This window comes from Neofelis nebulosa, chromosome 5 (genome assembly GCF_028018385.1).
Source record: "Neofelis nebulosa isolate mNeoNeb1 chromosome 5, mNeoNeb1.pri, whole genome shotgun sequence".
NCBI lineage: Eukaryota > Metazoa > Chordata > Mammalia > Carnivora > Felidae > Neofelis > Neofelis nebulosa.
The window spans coordinates 82,135,358-82,150,000 of NC_080786.1; the positions used below are offsets into that span (position 1 = coordinate 82,135,358).

Consider the following 14,643-nt stretch of genomic DNA (forward strand, 5'->3'; position numbering starts at 1 on the left):
AAGTAATTTGAGAACTGCAAAGTGGCCATTGGATTTAGCAATGGGGAAGTAATTAGTAACCTTGACGAGAGCAGTTTGAGTGGACTAGTAATAATTAAAACCTCACCAAAGTAGGATCAGGAGAGAAGAGATGGAAAAGAATTAGTGAAGGTTAAATCCTCTGAGAAGTTTTGTTGTAAAAGGTAGCAAAGAAATGGGATAGTAACTGGAGGAGGAGCTAGGGCCAAGAAAAGGTTTACTTGAGATGGGAGATAATTTGATCTAGTTCTGTGCTGCTGGCCATAGTCCAGTGGAGAAGGAGAAATTGATGAGACAGGGCAGGAATGGAAAACTGCAGAAGTGATATATTTGAGTGCTCAAGAGAGTTAGTATCTAGTGTCCCAATGGTTTATCCATATTAGTAGGAGGGAAAGCAAAGTATATTGCTACTAATATTTATAGAGGAATAGATGTGGTGTAGTAGAAGCCTGTAGAAAATCTTTTCTAATTGCTTTTTTTCTTCTCAGTGAAATAGAGAGCAATTTCATCAGCTGAAAGTATGGCTGGAAAGGAGGTGGCTATAGAGGTTAAAGGAGAGAGAAGATTTGAAAGAATCCTCTAAAGGAGTAGGAGAAAAGAAAATTTCCTAAATGAATTGTGGGTCAGGAGAAAATGTCTATTTGAGATTAGCAGGTATGTGTTTAAAAGCGATATCATTACATAAAGTACGTGTTTTTCTCCAGTATGATTGCAGGGTCAGTGTATGAGGAGCGCTTAATTTAATCAAATTTAATTTTGAAGATTAGTATGATGTGAGGGGCAGTATTATGCATGAATGGATTCTAAGCAAGGTAAAGATTTGCAGGGGCAGGTGGGGGTGGGTGGGTAGAAGTACAGTGAAAAGATGATAGGATCCAAAAAGTGTAGTTCCTAGAGTGCTGTCAGAGGCTGAATACAAGGAAGACTTAAATCTAGAGCTTGTGGGTATAAAGATGTTGTCATTGTTGGTATTTGATAAAGTCTAATTATTTCCCTCAAAGTGGGTGAGTAGTCAAAGCAGAATGGAAAACAAGACCATTTGGTGAGGAGGTAAAAAAAAAGTTAGGGTAAAATGATTAATTGCCCACATAAGAAGTAAGGACCACAGGCTCAATCTTAGAGTATGTGAAATGCTCTGAAATTTTTAAGAAGGAAAGTGGCATAATCATTGCTTTGAAACAGGTCCTCAGAAAGGAACTTGCAAAGTGAATGAAAGTAGGTGGAGATTGAAGTAAGGAGAAAAAAAAAAATTAGCAGTCTGCTGGTATAATTCAGAGCAAAAACCAAAACCAAAAATGAAACAAAAGAAGCAAAAACTTAGAAGTTGAGTTGTGCTCTATTCTCAATGTAAAGAAATATATGAACTGGATTCATTGTCCCAAGAATTTGGCAACTGGTAGACAGCCATATAAATAAACAAATCTGACCAGCTGTAATAAATGCGATACCAGAGGTATGCACAAACCAGAGAAGGATTAAGTAAGTCTGATGATTCAGCTATGTACAAAGATTAGGAACAAAGGAAAACTTTAAAGATGTAAACTATTAGCTGAAAGATGAGTGGTAAATTTCCAGGTAGACAGCATAGAACAGGATGCGCTAAGTAGAAGGTAGAGTGAGCTTAAAGTCTAAAAGTGTACAGGACATGATGTGTGGGGTATGAAACACTGTTTTGGATTAACTTAAACATGGATGCTAGAAGGGACAGGGTAGGAAATAAGGCTACACTTAGAAGTTAAAGCCAGTTATAAAGTATGTTGAGTGCTAAACTAAGGGACTTGGACTTTTTTCCTGTATATAATGAGAATTCACTGAAAGTTTTATGTGTATATTTGGAAAGGTTTTGTGTATGTATACAGCATATGCATATATGTCTGTTTAAGAGAGTGCATGATGTTTCTTTTTGTGAATAAGCCAGCACTTATTTGGTCACATTTTGATCTCCCACGAAATGAATGACAACATAGAGGGTGATTGTGGATACAATATTGGCCCATTAAAGAGAGTGAAACTAGTTTTTGTTTTTAGCAGTCCAATTAGAAACATTGGTCTCATCAGTGTTTCTAATGGGTAGCATGGAACATCACTGCCTGTTCTGGTTAGCATAATTTAGTTTATGTTCAGTTCTTACTGAATTTATTTCATTTGCATTCAGAGGAATAAACCAAAACTTTAAAACAAAGCCAGAAAGCTTTCCCTCTGTTTATACGCTGATGTAATTTTTGTGACAAAATGTTGTGACAAACCCATGGCTTGCAGTGGGAGCATGAGGTTTACGTGGTTTCATCTCAAACTGGAAGCAGATGTGAGGACTGGTGAGGTGACCAAATGCTGTGTTACAAAACCAAAACAAAACCACTGTTCAGTGTCTTCGCCTCTGCAGAGCACCAAAATGATGTGTTTCAAGGATCAACAAAGGTCTGAATGAAAGTTTTCTTCGTTGGGAATTAGGATTTAAGCCAAGACCTGCAAAGAATTAAATCGTCAAGGGATTTGAGTGAAGCATCTGCACTGTAGATTTCAGAGGAAACTGGTAACTGTTGATCAAACACACACAGCCTGATGACTAGCCACAGTGAGCTTTCTTCACCTTCTACAAATGCCATACTCAGATGCATTTTAATATTCTGCTGCTTTTGTAATCCCTGCAAGACCATTTCCTCTTTTGCCAATTCAGTTTCATTTCTGCCTATCACTAATGAGCCAGCTCATGTTCATTTATGAAATCACATTTGCCAGGAATACCTCACTCTTTCTTTACAGATTATCCAGCGATCATCTAACCCCTTATTTTATAAATATGGAAACTATGTCTCAGAAAGTTGTGATTATATAAAGAGTTGGTGGTCATACCATTTACTAGAGGTTTCTAATTCCTCTAAATTCCTATAGTTTTAATTATAGCACAAATAACATTTATCATAACTAGAGAAAGACACCTACCAGTTTATGAACATTCAGTTTGTAAACAACATAATCCCATATTGAACCTTTGAAAAGCTACCTATTAAAAATGCTAGCATGTGAGAAATGGTCCCTGGATGCCACAGTCTATTCTGTATATTGCTGCTTTCCTCATAGATCCAGAAATATGGGAGGGAACAGCATTACTTTCAGTGTCTTTAAATGGCTCCAATACCTGAAACTAGCACTTTAATTTGGTAGGTTCTTTACTATAGCACCATACATTATTTTTATTCTTGTGTTATTCAAATACCTTGAATTTTTTAACTCCTCCTTATCAATTATTCAATCAGAATAAAGTAGCAAGATGAATTTTATTGTTTCCTTAACATGAATGAAGATTTCAAAATAGGTAATGTCAAGTCACATAGAATCAAGTAGTGACCTAGGATAGAAAATAATCTAGTGGCCTACAATTTCCGTGTGTGTATGTGTGCGTGTGTGTGTATGTGTGCGTGTGTGTGTGTACGCGTTTATCTCATATATCATATAAACCAATTACTAAAATTCAGAAAAGTAAAGTAAAAAAGTCATAGTAGACCACCTGGCATATAGCCAAGGTCAAAAACCCAGCTTTTCCAGTCTAAAACCACTGTTGTCTCCTTTTCACCTGCAAGTGTGAATAGCATTGCCAAAAGTTGAAGTTTCCTAGGCCAAGACTCTACCATCTCTTCAGTACCCTTGCTACAGTGGTGACAAATTTCTTTTACGTTTGTGATTGGTAAAGAGTTCTGAAAAAAAAAGGACAAAATAATGGTTTCCTGTCCTGAAAAATACAAAGGCCTACGGGACATGGTGTGGAATTAAGACACCTAAGCAGCACCCAGATATCCCTCAATGAGTCAGCTTTCTTACTCACATCCCGGAAGCCATGTTGTCTTATATTCAGGATGTTGCTGAGTTCTCAAACACTCTCTAACCCAAACTCATAAATAGCTCCCAAGCGATGGTTTAGTCTCCTGACTTCCCCTAAGGGCAACAGCTTCAATGTGTAATCCTTCAATAAATGAGCAGATTTAAGTAAATACCAATGTTGGCTGTAGTTGGGATATTAAGATTTAAAGTAATAATATCACCAACACTAAGGAAATGTCACATAGGGGGCCTTTGGAAGCAGAGATTATTATTTCAGTAAATTGGCTTCTCATCCTTCTACAGTGATTTTTTTCATTCTCTGAATTTTTTATTTTAATAGGAACCATTATCACCATTTATATTCAGTATTATTCAACAAATATGGAATCAGACCTGGATCAACATCTTATAGTTTAAATAGAAAACTTGTATCAGTCACCTAACATATGCCAGGTACAATGCTAGGTAATAAGAATATAAAAATGAAAAGAAGTTATTTTCTTTGAGGGGATTGCATGATAGCAATTCCAGAATACTTAGCAGACTAGAGCATAGAATTACAACTTGCACTCATTAATCTATAAGCAAAGCAGCAAAAAAAAAAAAAAAAGTAAAACCTTACTTCCATAAGGCAAAATTTAGTTGCAATGATCAGATGCCCCCTGAATAAAGATTTGATATTAGTTTATTTATACAAAATTTTCAAATCATAGGAATAGCAAGTGAAGATACAAATGAAAACATATAAGTTATCATCCTTTCACATCACTAAAGAAATGAGAGGTATAATTTGTTCTTTAAAATATTGGTTCTATACGAAATTACCAATGGACAAATGAGGCATTTGTCCTTTAAACTTGATTCTAGTACAGCTTAAAACCTAGAAAAATAGATGTTTAAAAATATACAAACATTTCTTACCTATCTATGTTAAGGTATATATAGGTATTATGAATGTTTATACAAGAAAGTCTATAAACTTAAAATCTAATACTATAGAAGAAACAGGAAGTATATTCAAAGGCATATTCTGACCCAGAGCAACAATTATTTCCTATGTCCTGTAAACTCTTCAAAAGCATAAAATGTAGATGGAAAATTCTTCAATTTGTTATAAGAAACTAGACCCCAAAACCACCTACATGAACACATACAAACAGTAAACAAAGTCCCATTTATATACTTAGATTCAAAATCTCCTAGATAAGTATTTCATACATAATTTTATCTCTAGATAAAAACAGACAATAAACCAAAAAAGAAAAATATTCTGAAAAAATGAAAAATTTCCCTAAAATACAATAAGAATATCTTCTTTGTCTCATTTGATGTTTCTTTATTTTGTTAGAGTTTGTTACAAATTTATTAGAATTTGATATATTTCAACTTCATTTTTAACTTTTTAAAAGCTTAACTCTCCCTTCAGTGTAGTGTTAAACGGATATTTTGTTAGTTTTTTTTTTTTTTTATAATTTGTTAGTTTGATTTTACCCAATTTGAAACTGTCTATCTTTTAGAGGGAGAATTGCCTCTTTATATTTATTTTGATCCTTGTCTATTGGTCCTATTTGTTCCATCTTTTTTCCTCTAATTACATAGCAATTTTGGGAAGAGCATTGCAGATTTTGTTTTTTCTTTCCTGTATTTTGTGGAAGTTAGAATTTTATTTTCAACATTTGTACTTGTGCTGATTTAAAATTTATATATCCAGGGGCGCCTTTGGTGGCTCAGTCAGTTGAGCATCCGACTTCAGCTCAGGTCATGATCTCACAGCTCATGAGTTCTAGCCCCGTGTCGGGCTCTGTGCCGACAGCTTGGAGCCTGGAGCCTGCTTCAGATTCTGTGTCTCCCTCTCTCTCTACCCCTCCCCACTCACATTCTGTCTGTCTCCCTCTCAAAAATAAACATTAATTTTTTTAATAAAATTTATATATTCTGTTTTAATCTTTCAGTCATTTTAATCAAGTTTAAACTTATGTCCTATGGCCATAATTTACTTTTGGCCAAAGTTACACATTTACTTATTAAATGTATCTACTTGCTGAACAAAAGAAACCTTAGCCCAATTTTACTTTCCTTCCCCCTTCACTCCATCTCAGTTATCTCTCATTGCAGAGAATCTGGAAATTTAATTACAGATTTTTATTTATATCCTGATTTTTACGTTTTTTCATCAGCAATTCTATGAACTGTGGTTTTACTGTGTTCTTCACTAGTGTCTTGTATCCTACATCCTCCCTTTCTTGCATTCATTTTTTGTCATTAAATATCATTTCAGTTAAGTCTTTTAAAATGGTCTGAACTCTTGATTATCTTAAAATGTCTTTGTTTTGTGTTTCCTCTAGGATGCTAGTTGACTGTGAATAATTCCAGTTTCAGAAGCATTTCCTCTGTTAAAGAGAATATTGTATGTCCTCTTATCAAGGATAGTTGCAAGTAGGAAATCCAGTGCCAATCTTCTTCTATAGGTAACCTGTTGCTACTGTCATCACCATTATCACTATTATGTTTTTGCACACACATTGGGACTCCCTGAGCTTTGATGACAATTCCCCATTCTTGCTCTTGTGTTTCTTTATTAGGCTTAGCACTTGCCATCTGTGACATCAATGACATTGTTGTGTTTCTCTTTTTCTCACTAGTAATGATTTTCTCTCCTACATTATCTCTCTTCTCTCCTTTTAAAACTCCATTTGGCCGATGTTGAAATGTCAGAATGTATGCTCCATGTCTCCTAATTTTCTCTCATGCTTTTTGTGTCTTTGGCTTTTAAAGTTTCGTTGTTGTTTTTTTTTTAAGTTTATTTATTTATTTTGAGAAAGAGAATATGAGTGGAGGAGGGGAAGAGAGAGAGAGAGAGAGAGAGAGAGAGAATCCCAAGCAGGCTCCACACTGTCAATGTGGAGCCGGATGTGGCGAACCATGAGATCACTACCTGGGCTGAACTCAAGAGCCAAGTGCTCAGACCCTGCTACCCGGGTGCCCCTGGGTCTTTGGCTTTTAGTATGGATGGCCAATCTTTTGGTCACTGATTTTTTTTTCTTAATCTGTATGCATTCTGAAAATCAGCTTAGTTTTAAGATACTGATTTTTTTTTTAATGTCAATATACAAAGGTTCAGTGAAAATGAAAACTAACATGAATATTCCCACCAAACATTAAGTATTTTCTCATATTTTCTGGCAGTCATGTTTTACAAATAGACTCAAAGTCACTGCTACTCACCCCTTCCTAAGTTCTCTTCCTTCATTTACTGAGGCAACTAATATCGTTAGAAGTATACTCCTCAAGCTACTTTCATAAGCAATACATAGTTTGTGTTTGAAATTACACAACTATCACTCCACAATATATATTGTTTGCATCTTGCTTTTTTACTCAATATGCATTTTATATCTAGCTATTTTATATAGTCCAGTCATTTTAAATGCAATATGATATTCCACAACATAAATATAAATTATTTTATGAATACATTTTTCATGAATGGAGAACTAGGCTTTTCCAACAGATTTTGCTACTCTACAAAATACTTAAAGTATGCTTACAGAAAGTAGGGATATTGTTTTGTATTGCTTCCATTTTAGTAAGTGTACTTGGAAGTGATCACTCTATAAAACTTTTAAATTAAATCTCTAACTTACCAGAATGTACCCAACTTCCTACTGCCTCAAAACTAACCTCTTGTGTGTTTGGGGTTATGATTTTCTCAACTCTTATTTCAATTACATCTGTTTTCCTTCTTTTCATGATTCTTCAACTATTATATTTCTTTTATTGTATGTTTCCTATTTCTGGTGTTGTAATGGGATGTTTTAACCATGTAGAAACATATTGTGTATTTTTGCATATATCTTCACCTATTTTTCAGTCTAATCACTTCTGCCTTTTGCACATCCTGTAATCCCTTTCACTAGGACTTATACAATGACCTCCTAAGGTTTGTTCCCTCTTCTGCTTTTTCATCCTCTTTATCAATTTTCTACAACATTAGAATTACCTTTTAAAATTATAAGTGATCTCATATCACTACCCTGTATCCATAAAGCCCTCGATACTTTTCCATTTTATTTAAGCTAAAATATAAATCCTTACCTTCTTCTACAGGGCCCCTAATGATGCTGGCCCTGTATCCTATTCCTCCAATCTTCCTTCCTTCCAACTTGCCCTCACTTTCCCCATCCCAGCCATTGTAGATTCCTTTTTGTTCTCACATTCTCTGAACACTTGTCTTAGAGTCTTCACATATACCATGCCTTGTGCTTGGAAAGCCTTCCCTCTTTGCTATCATTTGCTAATTTCTTCTCATCATCGTGTCTCATCCAAGTTTTCTATTTGCAGATCTTAGGAAAAAAATTATTTTCCTCTTCTACACAGAGAAAAGGCATGTTGTGTTTCTGAGGACTGGGGCTCCCTTACTTCAGCAGGAAGGCAAATTGTTTTTATGAGGTATTAAGAGCCTCTCCTGATGACAGACAATAAGCTGAAAGCTCTCTTTTGTCCAGTAGGACATAAGTGAGAAGAGTGGACCTGGAAGAGATTTGGAAGAAAACATGTGTGAATAGTACTAGATCCCAAATTTAGACACCTGAGTCCCATCTAAAGAGCAGTTCAGAGATTAGCCAGTGACCTGCAAGCAGCAGGACAATGGGCTGGAAAAGTTAACAAGACCACATTCAATTGCCCAGGTCTTTCGGGTCTTTGGCAATGACTCCAGTATGAGGGCCCAGGAATGCCTCATCAAGGCAAGATAAAATTACAGTTACAATTCTGATTATCAAACTTAGTGTTTAATCTTAAGCACATCACTTTATCCTTATGTACATCATCAATCAAAGTGATAATTTTGAAGATTTTATAATTGTCCAGAACCTCTACAAAGCCCAAATTCTCAACAAAACTTCTTTCTTCAGAAGATGCTGCTTTTGTTAATCACTTACAGCAACAAGAACTGGAAATCCCGTTGGAAAGGGGACCAGTTTGTTTCACCGTATTGTCTAGGTTTGTTTTACCTTATAGATTTGTCCCATATTTGAGAAGCCAGACAAGCACCTGGTAGAGCACTCTTTCCTGTTCCCCCAAAGTCAGGTGACTTTGAAATGATTATACCATCCACAAATTACAGTTTCTGCATAAGCTTTCAAACAATAAAGCTGTAATTTTAGAAATAGCAGAGAAGTTATCCTGTTCTTGTCCTTCAATTAGCTAGAATGTTTCGGGCTGGCAATCTTTTTGGAACAATCCCTCATGCCTAGTTAGTCTTGCTTGTCAATTTATATGGTAGGTCTCTAGGTGCCGGAAGAACATGTCAACCCTGGAAAGTGATTTTATGAGGAAGCTCATTTAACTTTTATGTCTTCACCAGAGCAGTCATTATGTCTACTAGTAAAAGATCTCCAAATTGGCCTACAATGTCAAGCATCACATTTAGGGCACAAGTGTTTTGGTGGCCTGAATGATGAACAAAAGGGGTTAATAACAATCATGTGCATGCAGTTGTCCATTGAGTTGACTGGCTTGTGAGCATGGCATATTCTTGAATGCCAGCTCAACTTGTAAAAATAACTTGGACTCTTAAACACTTAGGTCTGTATAATAATTTATGGACATCAGATTAGAATCCCACAGAGTGCTTTGGAAATGTATTTAGGTAGATTTTATTCCAGGAAAATCTCATCATGTAAGTTTGATAGCTAAAACAGGCAATTGCCTGCTAACTTTGAATCTTGTACATTCAATATAAAATTATGCCCACTGAATTTTCAGGGCAAAAAAAATCAAATTTTATTTTATTTTTTTTTTCTTGCAATTCCACAGTATATTTATACTCTAAGCTCATAGGTCTAAAGAATGAAGAGCAGGAATGGATTCAGATACCATCTGACCCACTCTTTGTTTTTCGTATGAGAAAACTGAGGCCTTAAGAGGAAGTGGCAAATACGGTTATACAGAAATTTACTTCAGAGCTAAGAATAGAGCAAATATCTACCCCCAGTGTGTTTTCAACTGCACCTTAGATAGTACCAAATCTAACTATATGTAAGTGTCTATACATAAATGTATGGATGTCCAAGAATGTAGAGTTTCAACCTCTAGTTCTGGTATATCAAATCATAAATTGAGACAAATTCTTTTTTTTTTCACTCAAATAAGAGTAAGGTAAATAAATAAAGTTTGAAAGAAAAATGTAAACAAGTTCCAACATATATTTAATCATAAATATTCTCACTGGTTAAGAAAAAACAACCAACACGGGGCGCCTGGGTGGCGCAGTCGGTTAAGCGTCCGACTTCAGCCAGGTCACGATCTCGCGGTCCGTGAGTTCGAGCCCCGCGTCAGGCTCTGGGCTGATGGCTCGGAGCCTGGAGCCTGTTTCCGATTCTGTGTCTCCCTCTCTCTCTGCCCCTCCCCCGTTCATGCTCTGTCTCTCTCTGTCCCAAAAATAAATAAAAAACGTTGAAAAAAAAAAAAAAAAAAAAAAAAAAAAAAAAAAAAGAAAAAACAACCAACTCATCATCAACATTGTAATAAAATGAGAGGTCTACAATGATGGATTTCAAGTATAAAAGAAAAATAACTTATAATGGAAGGACTCAAGTAGTGTTCTAGGGATATTTATTCAAATATAAATAGGTGCCTTTTACATGCCCTGTCTATGTAGTTGGAACTAGAAATGATAGAAAAACTTGGAAGAAAATGGCTTCCTCATTGAGTTTCCTAGTTTATTAGATTATACTATTTTGCTTTATGGTTTAAAATGTCGTGCTGAATGATGTATGAGGGAAGGGGGACTTTTTTTGATATTTTATAGTTAAATAAATTGAATTATAGATTCACTCGATTATTTGACCACAAATCATCCACCTTGATTTGGATTCAAACTCACTCAAAGTCAACTCAATTTCTTCTATAGCAAGGACTTTGAGTGGGGAGCAAGACATTGTCATAAAAACCACAAAGGATGATACTTTTTACCTAGTTAGGGTAGAATCCGGTATTTTATTTGCTCTCTTTTGTAATTCACTAAAATAAATTACCAATTTGAAATGGTAAACAATTATTACAGATTTAATCTTTTCCTTTTTTTCGCCTTTACTTTTTGGACTTATGTTCACGCCATCTGTGTGGTTACATTTTAAAAGATAATGAGCCTGAAAAGTCTTTTTAAAACTTGAAACACAAGGTTCTGTGAGAATTTTCAGAAAAAAATGCCTTTTTAAGAAAATATTCCTTCAGAGTAGTGACTCCACAGAGAAAGGGGCTCCACAAAATAATCTCTTAAAGACAGTTAATAGGGACATAACTACCTTTATTGTGATATTTCGTAATGTATATAGTTATCAAATCACTATGTTGTGCACCTAAAACTAACATAATATTGTATGTCAACTGCACTCCAATTTAAAAATGAAGGTCAATTAAAGAGGATACCTTACATTTTTTCCACAGCACAAACAAAAAAGGCAATGAGTTTCTTACATGTCACTATGCTAAATTAGAATGAGGTGTGAATTCTGTAGCTCCATTTTCCACAATAGAGGATATTAAGGAGTAAAATAAAAATATATCCAAAGTTTTTCAAATTCCTTTATTTTATTAATTTTGAATTTTTCTAATTGGAAGCCATCCATATTCAGAATTACATAGCTTTATCTGACATATCAAATTACCTCTTTACAGAGAGAATCATACCTAAATTTTAAAATATTTGGGGGCACCTGGGTAGCTCAGTTGGTTGGCCTTCTAACTCTTGATCTTTGCTCAGGTCATGATCCCAGGGTCCACATCCATGCTGGGTGTGGAAACTTCTTAATATTTTCTCTCTTTCTCTCTCTGTCTCTCTCTGTCTCTGTCTCTCTTTCTTCTGCCCCTCTACCCTGCTCACATGCTCTCTATCTCTCTCAAATTATAAAAAAATTATATATTATTTACATATTAATTTATGAAGATCAGAAGACAAATTTCCTTTGTTCTTTGAATCTTTCCTCCTGCCCATGTAACTCATGTAGAACTTGGAACATTACTGTTACTGACATAAATATTTTGTTTTTGTTTTTAATAAATGAATTAATAAACACATATACTCAAGTTTAATCTTGGAGAAAATTTTTGTTGGAATTATCAGTAGTAGTTTCATTATTGTCTTCTCTAAGTTACTCTTTCAGTTTATCCCATACAATTAACTCTTGACCTAAATTTCTACAAAAAAAATAGAAAAGTCATGGAAACAGGTAGAACCAGGAAAAGACTAACATTGTAAAAAAATCTTCACCAGGGTCAGAGTGGATAACAACACAACAACCAGTGCCCTTTATGGCACATTTTCTTCTGCATCAAATTCTTTGTTAAAATCCTTCCATAGGTTATTTAATCATCAGAGCAACCTTAGTAAGTGAGTACTAGTAAGTATATGCAGAAGGAAATTGAGAGAACTTAAATAACTTGGAAAATGTTACAGAGCTGGCCAGAGGCATAGCTGGTAAGTAGCAAACCTGGGATTTAAACTTAAATAGTATGATTTTATTGCCTTAGGCTAGACTGTATCAGACTATTTTTTTTTTAGGTCAGAGGAACCAATCTATTTAGGTGCGGTGGCACAGGACATGGAGCTCAGGGTAAATGCCATTTACATAAAATGTTGAGTTCTCTTTTCTTGCATCGAGTTGAAAGTTGCAGAATATACCAAACTATATTCCAATGGGATTTAAAGAGAATTAGAAAGCAATAAGCAGTGTCTAGTTAAAACAGTAATTGTGTTCAACTTGACTTGATCATCAATTTATAATTTATGACTTTATAATCTGTTCTGTCTGACATTTTGATTTCCTTTCTGGTTCTCATAGTCTCTTCTCCAAACAGCAACAGACCGACCTTTCACAAAACACAAATCAAATCAAACTATTTCCAGGCTTAAAATCCTCTAGGGCTTTAGCCCCATTTAGACTGTGTCGTCCTCCTTGGTAGGCTCTGCAAGGCCCTCTATAAGCTAGCTCTTGCTCACGCATATGACAGCATCTTCCCCCATTTCCCTCCTTCTGACCTCACCCTCCACCTACTTGAATCACTGCTTCTCCTCAAATATGCCCAGCTCATGCTCTCCCTGAAAAGCTCTTCTCTCATTGTTAGGTGCTTCAATTCATCATTTCATTCCAGTCTCCATATATACCTCCTTAGAGAGGTCTTCCCTAACTAACTTATCTAAAAACCACCCCTAACCTCCTCACTCCATCCCCTTCTTGGTTTTCCCTGCCTGCTTATATTAAATCATAGTTTATTTATCTTTTATCTGCAAATTCCATGGGGACAGAGATTTAAGAGCAGCTGTGTTCACTGCTGAGGGTCTAGTGCCTGACGATGCCTGGCACTTAGTAAGCAGTCATTTAGCTATATATGGGAAAATACATCTTATAATCCTGTATTAGTTTAAAAATTCTATTTGTTGGTCTAGGCCAACACACTTATTCACTTTAAATCACACGGAAGCAATTTGGGAGTATAAAATTGTTCAGAGATAAAAATTAGTTTAAGAAAGCACCTATCGGTGCTTGATTCATCGGGTCAAAATTATCTTCTGATTTTTAGATCTAACTTCTAGCCTATGTTTTTGTTACAGTGTTTAAAGGAGTAAAGATGGATGGGTGGGTAGGTGGATGGATGGATGGTTGGATGGATGAACAGGTAGATTCTATTTCTCAATACTTATGTATCTCAAGGGTCACAAAATAGCTGAACTTCTGATTATTTCAAAGAGCCACAGATGTAGTAACAAGGATGGATGGCTTAGCAACCAAGACAGGGCTCTCTAGCCTTCTCTAGCCCTTGATTTGGAAAATCAAGGAATTGGATCTGATGGTTTCTGAGACCCATTCTAGTTTATTGTTCTACATATTTGATTATTGTTAGTTGAAAAAAAAAATCCTAACTCTGAAATATCAAAAATGAGAATACAATTTTACTAATTCAAGTTTTATAAATTATAACTATAAATGTCAATAACATGCAAGAATCCTTTATGCTTCAATCTCCTCACCTATAAAATGGAATAAATTGCAGAATACACCTTGTAAGGTAGTTGTTAAAATTAAATGAGCTGATATGTGATACACCATTAATGTAGTATATAGCATATTATAAATGCTAAATAATTGTCAGCTGGTAAACGTAAACACAGTTAATGAAATTATAAGAATAAGTTCAAGTGATATATGCTACCAAATCTTCCTAAAACTATTAATCAACCTCCACACACCTATTTTGAACAGAAGAAGGGATGGGGGGATAATTCAAAATGTAAATTTGAACATAGACCTGATTTAATTAATATAAATTCTGAATCCATTCAGTTCAGATAGAAGTATTATTATAATTATTTTACCTTCAATCATGTATGCAAATATATTAGCACTTTTTTTCATGCTAGGAATATGTTATAAGAAATATACAAAAAAAGAACTCAGCAACTATAACAAAAAGAAATGCATATGTCTCCTCTTTAATAAAACTAAGAAGTGATGATTATGCCAAACCACATATTAGAAAGAATACTTGCCAAATATTTTCAGTATCTGAACTGAACCAGAAGAAAAAAACAGAAGAGATACTCATTTTTGGAATTAAGCAATGTACAGATTTCACTGAAAGTTTGTGAGAAGCTCTTAAGTAACATAAGATTCCTTCGTTAGAATAATGAAAACAAAACAAAACAAAACAAAAAACAGTTATCAGTGGGTCTCAGAAGAAAAGAAATTTCCTAGGGGTTACTACTCACTATTTCCACTCAGTAGAGAGTTAGGGAAGGTGAAGCCA

At 35.0% G+C, this 14,643-nt stretch overlaps 1 protein-coding gene across 1 annotated transcript in view; it reads left to right on the plus strand.

Moving 5' to 3' along the window:
- Window positions 1-511: 511 nt before the first annotated feature.
- The window catches only part of OSTN (osteocrin), a 96,024-nt gene continuing 81,892 nt past the window's right edge, over window positions 512-14,643 (plus strand). Inside the window, exon 1 of the mRNA XM_058730843.1 lies at window positions 512-672. The gene's annotated coding sequence lies outside the window, so the exon portion shown is untranslated. The remainder of the gene's footprint in view (window positions 673-14,643) is intronic.